The sequence below is a fragment of the Melospiza georgiana genome, chromosome 2 (genome assembly GCF_028018845.1).
Source record: "Melospiza georgiana isolate bMelGeo1 chromosome 2, bMelGeo1.pri, whole genome shotgun sequence".
Classification (NCBI taxonomy): domain Eukaryota; kingdom Metazoa; phylum Chordata; class Aves; order Passeriformes; family Passerellidae; genus Melospiza; species Melospiza georgiana.
This window is the reverse complement of record NC_080431.1, coordinates 85,293,594-85,308,614: the sequence shown is the minus strand read 5'-3', so window position 1 is coordinate 85,308,614 and position 15,021 is coordinate 85,293,594. Positions and strand designations below refer to the sequence as shown.

General features: G+C 37.6%; 1 long non-coding RNA gene across 1 annotated transcript in view; it reads right to left on the bottom strand.

Annotated features, from left to right (window-relative positions):
• The window catches only part of LOC131080397 (uncharacterized), a 74,692-nt gene extending 61,228 nt beyond the window's left edge, over positions 1–13,464 (bottom strand). Inside the window, exon 1 of the long non-coding RNA XR_009114161.1 lies at positions 13,403–13,464. This is a non-coding gene — a long non-coding RNA (uncharacterized LOC131080397). The remainder of the gene's footprint in view (positions 1–13,402) is intronic.
• Positions 13,465–15,021: the final 1,557 nt, after the last annotated feature.

The following is a 15,021-nucleotide window of genomic DNA, read 5'->3' as shown; positions in this document are numbered from 1 at the left end:
GAAGTACAGGACTAATTATGGACAATTGCATTTAGTTTGAACAATCTCTTACAATCACCTGACATTTATAGTTTATACCTTTTGTGTAAAAGGCCCATACGTTCCATTTCATGGCAGTAAGAAATAATCTTAACAGAAAATTGCAACACCCAAATAAAATCCTTCTTCTACAACGAAATAACCTTCCCTACTTTCTCCCCAACACAAAAGAAGTGTAACCTGGGACTCTAAAGAACCAGGGTGGGCTCAGAGACTTGGATATCCAGTAGAAGCAATGCATGCACATTTTAGATGCAGCAGAATGTTCACCAACTCACATAGGATATTGAAGGTATTGTCTGTGTATTGGAGGGAGGGGTAAATGGGGAGTTTGTCTGTGGCACTGAATCTATCTTGGCCTGCCTTCATTTGCATTCTTTGCCCTTCCCAGTATTTCCTCTCATATATAATTATCTCCTCAGCTCCCAAGTTATTTTGTTTTAAGCACTTCACACCCCCTGGACACTCAACATTGAGATCTTACTGAACATCACACAAGCAGATTGCCATCTATGTCTTTAAATGGGTACTAACCTATCAGACAAAAAAACTTATTCTCCACCTACTCATTAGAATTTGCATCTTAAAGCAGCATGCACATTTCTAACAAGCTTCCAAATGAGGTAGTGGAAGTAAGCAGATTCATTCTACAGGTAAATGTATAATTAACTGGCCTTAGGCTGACTGAAGCCCATGTCCCAAAATACAGAGGGTTTGCTATGGATATAATGTAATTACCCAATAAATCAAAGGCCAAAACACAGGAAGGTAAACCCATGACTGACTTCAAGAGGTGTTTTACTTGAGTAAGGACAATGAAATTCAGGGCTTTAGTCACAAAAGAGCAGAGCTATTGAAAAACAGAAACAGAGAAAGAGACATCAGAGAACACAATTTATGGGGGAAGGATAAGAATAAACAGGAAAATGAAGAGGAAGCAGGAGAAGCAAGGAAGCGCAGGTTTCAAAGCACACTAGTATTTAACATGGCAAAAGAAGTAATTGAATCTACTGTTACCTACTAGGAAAATGCCAAGATGCTGGTAAAGTGTCCCCACAGCCACACACTTTTGCTGTTAGGTTCTGATAGGAGGACAATGACATGAGCTCTACTACTGTCATTCTTGAGAGCATTCCACTGGGAACAACTTTAGATGGAGAAATAATGGACTTTCTCTCAGACTTAAGTGTATCTGAATAAAGATTTGAAACCTATTACATACCCAGTACAAAATGGAAGAGTGTTTAAAACAGACACATTCTGCCTAACTCAAATAAATTTAAACCAGTTGATTAAGAATATGACTTAAATTCATACAAAAAGTATCATCCATCTTTTAAAGCTTGGTCTCCTATTTCTACATTGTACTTGGCAAAAATATGTCCATATTCAGTCATTTTATCTTGAGTCAGTCATGGGATCCTGCTGTCCAGATATTGATGAGAATGAAAATTATAATCTTCAAATACTTCATTCTACTATTATTTAAGAAATATTATTACTTAAATGAGATACTCCCTTCCCAAAAGAATGCTCATAAAAATATATGCCTTAATTAAAAAAAAAAAATTGATTTTCTGTGTCCAAACTTTCTAACAATCTAAAAGTGTGTTCAATCATCCTTACCACAGGGGAAGAAAGTAAGTAGGATTTTATGCCTGACAGAAATCCTGTAAGTGACAAAGCTCCTAATTTTGACTTCAGTGTAAATTTTGCCTCAGTATGAATTCACAGATTTGGCCAATTCTTTGCAGAGTTGACTGGGTTTCAAGTTTGTTATTACTTAGACAATAGTTTTGCTAGAAGCTTAAGAGCTCTTAGAAGAACTGGAGGGAATGAGTTTGACAAGAGACCAAAAAGATAAATTACCATTGTGTCCACTGTACTTTAAGTATCCAGTGGACACCAGCTGGCTGGGTAGAAAATGAGAATTAATACAGTTTAGTTTTAGAATACTAACATACAAAGTAGAATAATTATTTCCTCCCAAAAATATGGTTGGAGTTTATATTCTCATTTCTTATGTAATGGAGTTTTCCTAATGTTTATTGTTTATCAAAAATACTTGTTTGCAAAGTTTCCTTACAAAGCTGATATACCCAATTTCATATTCTAATCAGAAAAACCATGCAGACGTTACTAACAGGCCAAATGCTGGAATGCCTGCCCAGGATTTAGGCTGTTCACTGTTACAGACACAATGTGAGTAAGACTCCCTATGACATTTAGCTGAAAATTCTGGAGAAGTCTGGCCAGGAACCTTGATCATAAACAGAAATTTACAGGCTGTGAAGCCTCATAACATCCATGTCTCCAGTCTATTTCTCTGTTTTCTATACATTGACCTTTTTTGTCTTCCCTTTGAAAAGGAAGGGAACCAGGAAAAAAAAAGAAACCTGCCCAAAACAAAGTTGTTCTAAATCTCTCTGAAGAAGAAGACACAACAAATAACTCCTCAGATTGAATCCCAGGTGAAAGCTCCTTGCTCCAGTTGTGTAGTCCTAAACAAGAGAAGACATGCAATTTTTTTTTTCTAATGCTGCAACAAACTAGGCTTTAAATTTGTATTAACTCCAGTAAATTGTTCTTACTTTAACCTGAGATTTCACTAGCTAGCAATAATTTTGGACTGTTGCTCAGAGGACATCTCTTTGCTCTGCTAACTACCTGTTATAATGTGTAAGTCACTGCAGAATTTACCCATGTAAATTTTGAAAGCAATTTGCAGCTCTGAAACAATTTTGAAATATTTCTTCAGATTCTATGCTGTCAAAACTCAATGAAACTGCAAAAAGCACATAACATCTATAAACACTGCTGCTGGCTACAAAAAAAGCTGCAAAGAGTAAGGGTTATCAGAGCAGGAAAACACTGTTAATACATAAGCATTGTTTCTTGAAGCATAATACCCCTACCTGGAAACTACACATTCCTACATATACATCATATCAATATCACAGGGGTAAATATCTCTATGGAAAAAAAAAAAAAGAAACCAAAAAGATAAATTAAACAACTTAACAAACAAGGTACTCACTGTTTAGAACCTATCTGTTAGTAGAACATAACCACTTCACTTTTCCCTCCCCTTCTTTCAGCAAAACGTGGAACTGCGAGCATTACATAGATTGAATTTCTTTTCATAAAAAGTTAAAGGCTAATACTCAGTAGAAGCCAATAATAATTTTGTGTTAAAATATCTACGTAATAAGAACACCACTGTGATGGTAAATTTCCACCTTGCACATTAAATACTAGTGTACTCAAGCTTCTCCTATGCCTGTGGCTTGGGCAATGCCCTTGTCAGGACACTCAGGATAAATCTCTCCTCAGATTATTCTGGTGTGAGCTAGCCCAACAAAAGGGACTTTTATTCTGATATGGCTCAACCAAAAAAGTACTCCAGACAGATATACAAGGAAAACAGAAAATACCCCACAAACAACAATCACACCACCATTATGTATTCAAATTTAAAGTATTTACCGGATTAAGCAGTAACAGCACTGACATGACAACACATAGTATGGCCTCATCCTGCAAGCCTCTCATCTGAATAATCCTAAGTGTGTGCAGTCCCTTGCAGCAATTGTTAGGTGCAGAAAACTACGAAATTTGGGAGGAAACAGATAAAAAAGCTGAAGCACAGAGCAACAACATGACTCACTTAAAAATCTACAGAAAAAAAATAGAAATTCATAAATTAAACTGATTCTGACTTTTAATCTTGTCTGTGGGACTCAAGGTCTATCCCATGAGAATAAGTATAAAAAAGCAAAAGTAGCCCCTCCCTTGACATTTTATTATATCCCTATAGTCATCTCACTATACCAGATCAATTACATTTGAAAATGCAGCTATTAAACCATAAGCAGACCATCTTTGGAGCCTTTGTTTGTCAATTGCATCAAACAACAATTCTTCTGCAGACAAGAAATCAGACTGTATTTTTTACAATAATTGCAAGTCATTTCTAGGAAGAAAGAGGTAGCAACAATAGCCAAGGAAATAAAATAACACACTTTTGTGCTTTCCCATCAAACTCGATAGTGGTAGGGGTTTAAATCAGTCAGAGGCAGCTACGCATGAGAGATTGCACTCTGCAGGCTCTATCAGTCAGAAGTCAAGGATACACGTCCATGATTTATCATACTTTTCATGGTAATTAGCTAGAGTGCCATTTTGCTTCCAGTAGCATCACTCAACTTTCTTTTTTTAATTTGGTCTCTTTTTTTCTGCAAATGAATTTACATATTTCTCAGTCTCTCATCCCCTACTATGTTTTATTTATGAATATAGGCCTTGCTGATGGTAACTTTAATGTGAAGAAAGTAGTAATTAGTGTACCTATCTGCTAAGTTAATCCCTTTCCCACAATGTCTGCAGAGAAGTTTAAGGTAAGTAACAGTTTGCAGTCAATATTAGGTTTAATTATGCTTAATGAGGGGAACTATCTCTGTTTACTAACTGCACCTAGGTGTGTAGCTTCTATATGAGTTTTTCTCCCAACCTCATTCCACACTGTTAATAGTGCCACTGTGCAGGGTACCTGTGGTGCTTTAATCCATAAAATTTCTCCAGGAGAGCCAAGCAAGTGAGGCACCTGTTACAATACATGTTCAGAGGGAGCAGAATGGCCTTACAACAATGACAGCTTTGTGGAAGGAAAAAGTTTTACCAGCTCACATTTAGTGGATGCAGTGCACTGGAGAAAAGAAGCAGAAACCCCCAAAAAGCCCACAGATATTCCTCAAGGTTCTCCTCTTAAAAACTAAACTAAACTAAACTAAACTAAACTAAACTAAACTAAACTAAACTAAACTAAACTAAAATCTTTTTTCCTGGTTTCCAGGGATAATCCACTTGAATATTTCCTGTAAGAATTACTCTGAACTTTTACCTCATTGAAAGCTGTGTTACGAATTAATACCCTGAAGTTGTACAAACGAATGAAGAATTCTAGTTGTATTTCTTGGGCAGATATCTTCCATAACTGAAGGGATTCTAGAGGCAACTGAAGACGACATCAATGTTGTCTCAGAACTCCCTACCAGCAAGAGGTCAAAAGCAAAGCCTCAGATTGAAACCCAGCTCTACTTCAACTGCTCTGTTTTCAGCATCTGAGCATTGTTGTTACTTCAGTCAGTCTTCCTAATGTGAAGATCTAAATTTCAGTTTGCTTCAGTACTTTTTGCCATAACATTTTCCTTTGTGATTTCATGTATTATCCCCTTAAGAAACTCATGCAATGGGAATTTTTAATACATATTTATAACTACCTATGAAAAATGTAACTTCCAAAATCTTTGATTCCCTAGGATGCATAGATTTAGGGGGTTTTGTGTGTGTGCACAAGGGACCAGGTTTGCAGGAGAAGTGCTGAAAAACAAAGCTGTTTGATTTCCAATAAGAAATGGAAATGGAATACAGAGAGAAATTGTTCTGTAAATGGAGAGGTTACTTCATTTGATTTTTTCAAAGCAGTAAGAAGTGAGTTCTGCATTTCATTCATATCAGAGAAATGTGACATTTCCTCAGACATAGCTTAGGGGTTTTATTTTTTCCCTTTTTTTTGCCCTAGTGAGCACTCTGCATGAGTCCACACATTCCCTCCTTATTTTTGCCATTGGCAAGACTTCAAGAAAAAATCTCTGGTTAGAAAATTGGTCAAAAAAGCAGGAAAAACTTCTGCTAAATCATGGTTTTTGTTTTTTAAAAAAAACACACATTTTATTATTACTTGATTTACAAAATAGAAGTAAAGTAACATTTTAATTAAAGGCTAAACTGCAAGCTATATCCAGATCAACTGTACATAATTTTGACTGTACAGGTTTCAAAATTTAAGCTCAAAGCTTATATGTACTTTTCCTACAATATGCCAAACTAACCCTAACACTCATATTATCAGATATTAAGGAAAAGGTTTCTAAAGGAGAAGTGCAATTTTTATACTGATGTTTTTCCCTCTCAACACAATAGTAAAAAAAAAGTGATCTGAAAATGTAAGTACAAGTTTAACTACTCTGTTAATAGCTACATAAGAAAAAAAGAAAAGATACCTGTTTTCAAAGTGAAAAAATACCTATTTTCAATATATTTTTCCTTTTGCTCTTTAAGGCATCAATATTCAGATAAACATCGATTTCATGATGAGATGGAAATTATTTACAGGCACATATATTCTTCAGAAAATTGATGAGGTTTTGTACCCAAGAAGAGAGAAGAAGAGGTCATGCCACTTCTTGAATACAAAGTCCAGCATCTTAAAACACTACAGAATGACTCTGGGGATCTGAAGCACTTAAAGAATTCATAATTTTAAAGCTAGATTATAGAAATCCTAAATGGAGAATGAAAACAGCACTTAATACAACACCAGGAGAGGGCATATTCAAGTTACTTCTCACCTGCTGCTGCCTTTCAGTAGTGGCATAAACAAAGCTTGGGTAACTGAACATTAATCTATTTTACTAAAGCACAGTCCCAGAGATAACAGGATTACCTGCAGGCCATGGATGTTCAGTGTACATACACGAGCAACTGTCTCCTCAAAAATCCACAGGCAGCTCTCCAAACTATAGGAAGGAGATCTGCCTGAGAGGTAGATGGATGAGGGCATTTTACAAAAATCTGTGCAGCCCCAGAGGAGGAGGAAACTTCTTGGGAAAAAAGTTCCACACTTTTCTGAAGAGCCTGAGAGGATGGTGGGCTTGCATATTTGGATCAGTCTGGATAATAACTAGGTTTTTCACATTGCAGTGTTGCCTCCACACGTCTCTCTGCTAAGAGTCACCAATTATAAGGAAGAATAGTGGGAGGATGAAGATTTTTAAAACTAATTGCAAAATAACCAAAGAAAAGCTGTTTCTCAAACATAAAGACTTTCATTAGGTAAAAAAAAAATTCCCAAGATCTAGAAAGGTTTAGTTACCCATAAATGAATGAATTTAGTATAATGTAGAATAATGTCTAGGCAAAGAGAAAGATGCTTTTTTTGATGACGTTTGAAGTCATGATAAGAGTCTCCAGTCTTGGTAAAGGAGTTAACCTGAGAGTGATTCAGTCTGGTGGCATCCAGAATTTCAAGGAAGCTTAAAGTTTATATGGAAAGAGCTCATCTCACGTTTATAGCCCAGCCAGGCAGGTGGGATTGGAACATTGTGTTTCAGCCACACACCAATCAAACCCTTAAAACGTAACTTACGAGAGAATGCTTAGACAGAGATACTGACATCTTGGGGCAGTCCCTTCTCATAAAGAAACCCCAAACATTTAAATGTGCCTATAAACATAATTGTAAAGATATTTTAATTCAGAGGAAGGAAAAAGTTTCAGATCAAAGTTCTGCAGCTAATTCAGATTCACATCCACAATTCAGATTTATAAAAACTTATGTAATTAAAATGCTCTATAAGTGACTAAGAAGCAACATTTCTTCTTTCTTTTTTTTCTTTTTTCAATATTGATTTCTTGCCAGAAAAAAATACAAGTTTTCAGCTGCTTTTCTCTCAGAAGAGCCTCTGCCTACTTTCATGAATTCTCTCTGCCATCCTAAAGATATGCCTTTGGAAGGCATAGAGACTTGTATAATCCCTCAAGTCCTATTAATATCAGTAAAAATGATACAAGTTTGATTCCAAAGACCCAAAGTGAATGACTGAAATGGCCTCAAAGATGTTTTTCAAAGTCAAAATGGTCTAGCTCATCTTCTTGGCACTAAAATGTGTTGCTGCCACAGAAGTGGTCCAGCTCCCATGGCTGCTGACTTCTTGCTGTCTCTCATGTTGTTGTCTGCCATTTCACTCGTGGTGCAGGAGAAATAGGGGTTGGTCTTTTAATAACCCACACTTCTGAGAACTCTGAGCTATGCAGGAAGTTATGCAGGAATGCTGCTCTGCTCATCAAACTACTGTACAGCGAAACGCTGGCTTTCACTGGAAGGCTTACTGAAAGAACAACAAAAGCACCTGGAAGGTGTTCAGCAGCAGCATCACAGTGTCCCCACACAAATGTCTGATTCAGGTCTAACAGGAAAACAGATGTCCATCTACTCAAAGAGCAGACAGGGAGAGAAAGAGGGAGATACTACCACAGAAAGGGAGAGAGGAAGAAATAAAGAAAAGGAAAGAGAAAGGAGGGAAAGGAAAGAGAGGGAGGGAGGGAGGGAGGGAGGGAGGGAGGGAGGGAGGGAGGGAGGGAGGGAGGGAGGGAGGGAGGGAGGGAGGGAGGGAGGGAGGGAGGGAGGGAGGGAGGGAGGGAGGGAGGAAATTATTTCACCATACTACTCAGTGAAATATCTATCTCCTGAACTTTGCAGGACACAATAACATTTGAAGTTAAAAGCTTGAACCACCAGATGGAGGATTTAGCCATCTCTTTTACAATTAAGTACTTGTCAAGCCACGTTCTACTTTTACAGAAAAATAGAGAAGCCAAGTCTTCCCCGTTTTAAAGACAATGGAAGAGAAATCTTCCAGGAGAAGAAGCAAAAAAAGTAACTGTCTTGAGCTATCCACTGAAGAAAATTAACTTTCCCAAAACAAACACCAGAGATATTAAAGATCAGTACTTTAATCTGTCTGGACACCTGAATGTGACATCTGGACAGCAAAATTGCTATTTATCCTTTCTGACGAACGTAAACTGAGTCACTGGCACAGAACAAAGATTCAAAGTCAAATTATGTTCCATGTGGCAAAAGTACCAAGTGTCACCTGTGCCATCATTCAGATACTACCAGATGATCTGCAGTTCAGATGAAGAAGAAAATGAGAATGACTAAAGTTTCTTCTTGGCTTTGACCCTGGCACATATCTGATCAAAAACCATGGTAGCTAAATACCTTGTTCTGAATCTCAAAAAACTTTCATGGCATATACTTCTTGCCACCACTTTTTCACTCTCAGTGAAGATGGAAGTTATCTTTTTCATAGAGGATCTATCAGGTCATGGCCCTTGGCAAAACAACATGAATCACAGGCCACACGATTCAAATGTGCTCTAAGAAAGAGAATTTTAGCATAATGAAACTCCATGCTAAAGAACTGAATGAGGAAACCAGTGTGTTGATTTAAGAGGCCAATCCTTTCACATTCATTATCAAAAACACTAAAGGAGGAAGAGTAAAATATTACCTGCGATTTATATCTCAAAGCAGGCACACTGGCCTGGCACTGTTACTTTTACTAGAATATCTGCTGATATGCATAACACAGCAGACATGCATGCAGATAAACATAAACACACATGGACACACATAAACACACAATACTGAACTTTGGGTTCAGGCTCTGGTAACCCATGTCCCCTTGGCACAAATCAGCTATGAAGGAACAGGAAAAAGTCAGTGTAATGGTTAACTAGCCCAGTGGGCCATTACTCATCCCAAGCAGAGAAACAGCAGTGCAGGCTGCAATGCCGGTCCCCTCTCCCTCTGGAATGCTACTGGATGCCTGGATTCAGCAGTGAAGAAAACCAGCAAATGAAGTGTCAACATAAGAAAGACACTGAATTTCACCTCCTGAAGCTGCAAGTAAAGGAGGACTTCTGCATGGAAGCAGAGGTTTCCTGTGAAGCTTGATGTTGAAAGAACATGACAGATTCCAGTATCAACATTTATCAAACATGAATGCATAGGTTTTGGTAGGTTAACAAGGTTATTGGTATCCAGTCTAGGCAACTATTCCCTATACAGAAACAAGTGATCAATTCTTGTGGCAACTAGCCAAGTGTCAATGTTGGAAGCTGCAACCATGGCACCAGGACTGCAACGGAGGGTTAAAGTGCATCCATTCAGGTGAAAGACTAAACCAGGAGAATTCCTACAGCCTATCAGGAAAATTCCCTCAAATATTTCCAAATCTTTCCAATTCTTTTACAGCAGTGCATTAAAAGTGAACATATCACAACACCCACTGAATCTCTTCCAGTGCTACCTCAGTAAGCATTTTGCTGAGTCCATACACTACTGCCTGGACTTCAGCTTGGAAAGATAAATTTCATCTGTTTTTTTTTTTTTTTTCTAGTTTTCAATGATTTAATTTCATCAGTCACAGCAGAAATGACAAAATTTCAAAATCAAAAATTCAGGTTTATTTTTTATGTTTCAACAAAAGCATTGGCTTCTTATTTAAGAAGACCTTGAAATACACGGTTCAGAAGAAACACACCCTCAAAAAAAGCAGGTTCTTGCTTTCCTTAAACTCACTTTCCCTCTGAAAGGGTTTGCTCTGTGTGTGGATAATTCATTTACTTTAATTATTTTGAAGTGCTTCCGTTTGAGTGGGTAGGAATCAAGTATCCACAACACCAAAGTAGGTCCTAGAATTAGTTGTTGTAAACAAAATGTTCTGTTGCAGTGGCCCAAATCCACAAAAGCAGTAGGACTTGAGTATTTTGGCTTTTTCACAAAGAGCACCCAGATCCATGAGAATATATTATAGGACTTACAATTTATGGACAGGTCATATCTTTCCAGTCAGGAACTTCAGTTGTTACCCTTTGTTGAATGTTTTCAGTCCAGATAGCTTTCTGGTTAATTAGATACACTCACTAAAACTAACAACAAGAAGAAAACAATCCAAGAAAGTTCTGGGAAAACTTCAGATGGAAGTGTTTGGACATAGTTATGTGCACACATCCACAGAGAGAAGAGGAGGAATCTAGGGAAAATGCACAGGACTGTCACTTTACAGTCAGTGCACACTGACTTGAACAAGGATTCAAAAAATAAACACATCTAACATTTAAATCCCAGGCTGCATATTCACCCTTTTTCTCATGAGTGTATGTACACTTAAAACCAAAACCCCAGCAGCTAAACATCTACAGCTTTGAGGAATTTCAGCTCTCAATCCCATGGCAAAGCTGCCATCCAAATGTTCCACTGTATCCACAGGCTTCTACTACCACATTCTGATTTAAGGACACAAATGCAAGAAAACTAAACCCAAAGACAGAGCAAGCAGTTGAAATGAAGAGTCTGTGCTACCCATCCCTTCAGAGATACAAAGATGTAATGTAGGCATCTGGAGAAACAGAAGATATCTCCTCTGGTGCGTCTCATTCCTTAGGTGTCCCCATTTTCAAACTGCATTCCTATGCTTTGCACAAACTTCCACATTCCTTTGCAGCTCATCTGCACTGTTGCCCATAGTTACACCCAGTATTTACAGGTAAGCCTGCAGCCTTGTTCCTCCATGGAGGTAAACAAGAGAGGAAGGCAAATTGTATGAAGGAAAGTAGCAAACAATTCTGCACTTACTTGTCTGTAGTTGGTAGCTATGTCTTAGGAATAGCTGCTTTAAAATACAAGTTGTTATTCAGGTTTGGTTTAAAAATCTCTGCCAGTTTTGACATTCAGGTGAAGGTATTGCTGCTGGCTCCAGAACAATTTGCATATCTTATCACTAAATAAAATGTCTGAGGTGTGCACCAATCTGATGAAATTATAAACAAGAGTCCACACAAGTACACATGCCTTCCTGTTTGATTTCTGTCCTGTTCACTCCTCTATAATAAATCATATGATCATCTCATTCTAGCTGGAGGTTTAACTGTTCATGCAAAAAGGAAAATGTTAACATCCTATTCTTACCCATACTTTACAGCTGAGAACATGACAAAAATGTAATTTTGGGGAGCAAGCAGAAAGCTTATTTTGCTACCATCCATCTCCTCTTTTACTGTTACAAAATTAGTGGAAAATCCCATGTATTTATGTATTTTAAAAAATAATATAATTTAATTTATTTATTTTCTTTCCCACCCTGAAAGAAAATAAATAAATTAAACTACACCTCTTTTACTGCAAAGACAAATATACATGCCTAACTTTATGTCCTGCAATTAATCTCATGTATTTCAACAGGATTACTCATAATGCTGTAAGTGAAATACACGTGTAAATCCTTGCAGAATCATGGCCTGAATTTCCAAAAGTTATATGGCCCAATTAAATGCCTAGGTCTAAATGTCTCTAAAGAAAGATTAGGAAAAAAAACCCTTTAGGCATAGTAAGTAACAAAATCGACTCCAGGGAGTAACTGTGGGGGAAATAGCATTGAGGGTGTCGCCTTCCCCTGGGAAATTCACCTGTCACCAAATCTTTTCATAAACTCATCTTCCTCCTCTACCAGTTACCACCTTCACTCACCACTCTGTTCTCTAACACCAAATATGACTCTCCCTTCCCACACTTCCTCTGCTGCTACGTGAGGAAGGAGGCAGGAGATGCATCTCACTCATTCTTTTGCACTGCGAAGCAGGATGAGAGCACAGCCTGGCCCTCACAGTAACTAGCAGGGTAATAAAGAGCTCATGTGCTAATTAAGAGGCCCGGGGTGCACAGCTTTGCTCCTTAGCCAGTTGCTGAACTGTTCACATGCCAGTGTCTCACTGAAAATTGTCCAGCAAACCCTTTAGACAACCCTGAGCCTATCTCTGGAGTGATCAAGCAGCAACAAGCTGCTTGATCAAAATGTATATAAATTACATACTCAAACTGCCATAAACATACATAAATTACATACTCAAACTGCCCAGCCCTGCCTCCTGAGGAGTACCCTACCAATGGCTTTCTCCTGCAAATACTCATGAATGGCATGAGAGAAGTTGCTTGTGATCAGGTTTTTTACTAAAATCCATGGCTTACGCAAAAACTTCTGCTTGTAAATTAACTCAGTTGGAAATATTAACTAAAATGCCAGGAAAACAAAGTCAATCCCTTAAAAGTTCAAATGACTATTTGTCACAAACATTTCACCTCTACTAATGAACTGCAAAAATGAATGATAGAAATGCAAAACTGTATTATGTTTAGCAGTTAACATTTTAATAAGAAGGAGATTAGCAATTTTTAATACCTCCAGTGCTCTGTTATATACAGTAGCACAATAACTGAATATTTTAATTGCTAATTATTTAGACCTCATTCAGTTCTCACTCAGGCAAAACTCCCATTGAGGGACTCTTGCCTGAGAAAAGAGCTACAGGATTTGTTTTACTGTAATTTGAAAAAACTTTATATATCATAAAAACTATCAAGTAATAGTGAGACAAAAATCATTAAATCCCTAGCAATATTAAATCCTACTGAAATTCCCATTGACTCTCAACGCCAATGTTTTCATATTAAGTAAAACAGATAATTGCAGTTTACGAGTTGTAACTTACCTGTATAATTTATGCCCAGTTAGGCTGGTGGCTCTTAAAGAGGCCTAATAATGTTTTGATTCCTCTTACTATATCTCTGCTTTTCTCCTGTGGGAAATCTCAGTTTAGATGTGATAAGGAAACAGCATTTCCAAACAATTATGATGTCAACAGCTTCGGAAACACAAACATTAGCATTTGGTTTTACCTTTTGACTTTGGCCTCCAAAAGGGTTAAGAGCAGCTCTCAACACTTCTTTCTTATGCTGCTGTAAAGAAAAGAAATTAGTATATTTAGGGATTTGCACACAAAAAACCTTGAGTTTCCGTAACAGTCAAATAGCTGGTGTACAGTGGGTGGAATGCTGTATATATATATAAACATACACCTATCTGAGGGAAGACAAAACAAAGTCCTACACATTTGCATGCAGTGCACAGGTGACAAAAAAGTAAACTAAATGCACTGGTATTTCAAATGTTATGCTATGCACATGCTTCAGGGAGGGAAGTTATACAGCTGGGCACAAAATAAGTAGGGAGTGATTTCTAAGACTCCATGCTTCAAAAAAGTAATTTTTTTCCATTAAGTGTAGTTTAATTCATCTTAGGGATAAAACCAAATGTGTGTCACAACCAAAGTTTTGCCTGTTATGTTTGTCATTCAAATGCATTTTGGAGAAAGTTAGAGGTAAGTTCTCTGATAGGTTGAGTCTAAAGAGTTTCTTTTTTTTAACGAAAAACATGTATAACATTTTCATATTTTCAGCTAGAAATGGCTTTAAGGACTAAAATGTTCAAAAATCTCTCCACAGGCTGCATTGAAGAAACAAAGAACCAAAAGCAGACCTAGTACCATACACTGTTAACTACCAAAATGCTCAGAAGTGGCTATCACACAGCCGAGGAAAAAGTAAGCATTTTGAAGACTGAAAGAAGAAGTTGGGAACCCTCCTCCACCAATTCAGAATACAGTTTAGGGACCAGATTGGCACAGTTTCCAATCCCTGTTTTAAGAGGTTCACTTAGATTACAGTGCCAAATCCATTCCAGTCAAACTTCCTTGCAGGAGCAGTGAGTTCCCTTTGTTCCTCTCAAGTGCTGACTTTCCACATAAGAACCTGTGTCCAAAGCTAATGCCAGCTTGAGTGTGGCAGGACTAACTAAAATGACTGGTATTCTTTAATAATATATATATATTAAAAATTTCAAAAAATATAATTTTAGAAAAATTACTTAGGTAATTTAAAAATTAATAAATAGCTTATATATTATAAAAATAATATATCTATTTTGCTCGTGGTGGTTTTTCATAGCTAGCCACAAAGATATTTTAACTACTGGGATTATAGTGAGAAGAGATCACTCATGAGAGCGAACTCATCTTTGGAGAGCCTTTACAAAGTGTAGCTTTCTCAAATAAAGAAGATATTACAACAGTAGGCTTTCAGGCTCATTGTTTCCAAGTCTGACTTCCCACCAGTTCCTGGCCACTGCAGGGATGCTTCTGCTTCTTTTTCTCAGACATGCTCAAAATTTCCTTTCAGATCTTGCCATTTTCCTTTTGTTTTCTGGGTGCTTTCTATCTGTGGTCATTACAATCAAATGATGTCTCCAGCAGCATTTGCAGAAATTTCCCTGTGACAATCCCCCCAGCCTGTGTGGCTCAGTCCTGAGTGTACTCTGCACAGGCTGCTGCATGGCAGCTTCCACTGTTTGCAGGGAACAAGGTTTATTTTGCTTGATCCAAGGCTGTGCAACAAATGCTTCAGCTTTCCTACGGTGTGCAGTTGCCTGAATGGAGAGAGACTTGCTGAACAGTGGCTGT